Source organism: Tenrec ecaudatus, chromosome 10, assembly GCF_050624435.1.
Source record: "Tenrec ecaudatus isolate mTenEca1 chromosome 10, mTenEca1.hap1, whole genome shotgun sequence".
In the NCBI taxonomy this organism is placed as follows: domain Eukaryota; kingdom Metazoa; phylum Chordata; class Mammalia; order Afrosoricida; family Tenrecidae; genus Tenrec; species Tenrec ecaudatus.
The window spans coordinates 72,193,173-72,194,878 of NC_134539.1; the positions used below are offsets into that span (position 1 = coordinate 72,193,173).

At 45.5% G+C, this 1,706-nt stretch overlaps 1 pseudogene; it reads left to right on the top strand.

The window, feature by feature from the left end:
• The first annotated feature begins 1,060 nt into the window (after positions 1 to 1,060).
• LOC142458005 (large ribosomal subunit protein P1 pseudogene) lies at positions 1,061 to 1,490 on the top strand (annotated as a pseudogene).
• The last annotated feature ends 216 nt before the right edge of the window (positions 1,491 to 1,706 follow it).

The window sequence follows — 1,706 nt, forward strand, 5'->3', positions numbered from 1 at the left end:
GGGTATTAACTGCCTCTTTCACAGGGTTTCTGAGACTACATCTATAGAGACACAGATGGCCACACCTCGTTCTCATGGTGAGTGCACCTGTGTGGTGGGTTTATACTACCAACTTTGGGCTTAGCATCCCAGCACTTGCCCACTGTGCCATCAGAGCCCCTTTGCGAATGCCAGCTCTCCATCCCCTGAGGATGCCCAGAGCCTAAATAGGTAGTGTTAAGACTCCAGGCACTAGAACCCATCAGTCACTCCCCTCCTGCCCTCAGACTGGATCAGGGTGTACTTGTGACTGTTTACCCCAAAGCAAATACCTCTCTCAAGACTTTCTGTAAACACGCAGCCAAATAAGCTGTACAAAGTTACAGCATGATTAGTTGATGAACGACCACAGTTTAGTTGCCATGGACACAATTAAAGCAACGATCAAGGCAGCTTACAATTTTGCTACAACTGCACAGATTGAACCAAATGATGGGTTCAGAACCCCTAAACTCAACTGGGCCAGGAAAGTGAGGGGGAAATGACCTAAATGGGAAACTTGGAATTATAAGAAGATTTACTCTCTGTATTAATATGAATTGTTTTTCTTGTTCATTTAAAAGTACTTTTGTCAGGATATTGATTATCCTGGGGCAAGGGGTGGACAAGGGGAGGATCGTAGCCTAGAGGGGGCATGAAGGGGTTTCTAAGGTGTTGACAAGATTCCCCATCTCTTGATGCAAAGGGCTTAAGTGGAGAGCAAATGCTTTGAAAATGATGAGGGCAAAGAATGTACAGATGTGCTTTACACAATTGATGTATGTATGGATTGCAATAAGAGTTGTATGAGTCCCTAATAAAATGTTTTAAAAAACAAGAAAAAAGATTCCCCATCTCCTGACCACAATGGTCACACAGATGTTTGCTTTGTCACATTGAACATTTCTATTTCCTTTTTAGTATGGGGTCGGTAAAACCTCACAAGCATATATATCCATTTTTGAAGAGCTTCAAAATATTTGTATAAAAATACTGTTATCTTGTCTTTCTTCAGCTGTCACTAAGGTGCTCGGTCCTTCCGAGGAAGCTAAGGCCGCATTGGGATGAGCACCTCACTTCATCCGGCGACTAGCACCATGCCCTGCAGCCGCCAGCCCAGGACTCCGCACCATGGCCTCTGTCTCCGAGCTCGCCTGCATCTACCCGGCCCTCATCATGCACGACAATGAGGTGACCATCACAGAGGACAAGATCAATGGCCTAATTAAGGCTGCCGGCGTCAACGTGGAGCCCTTCTGGCCCGGCCTGTTCACCAAGGCCCTGGTCAACGTCAACATCGGGAGCCTCATCTATAATGTAGGGGCCATGGCCCTGCCCCAGCTGCTGGTGCCGCACCAGCTGGAGGACCTGCACCCTCCACCGCTGCTGCCCCAGCTGAGAAGAAAGTGGAAACCAAGAAAGAAGAGTCTGAGGAATCTGAAGATGACATGGGCTTTGGTCTTTTTGACTAAACCCTCTTTTGTAATATGTTCAATAAACCAAACTGAACTCTAAATATATATATACTGTTATCTTTTAATTCCATATTGTGTTAGTCCAGGTTTAGTAGAAAAGCAAATTCACTGACACACATATGTGTTATGGTAGTTACATAATCTGGTGTCAACTTGAGACTATTAAGAGTGAAGGGCCCCACTATCATGATCCCCATTCGACCTTACAAATCC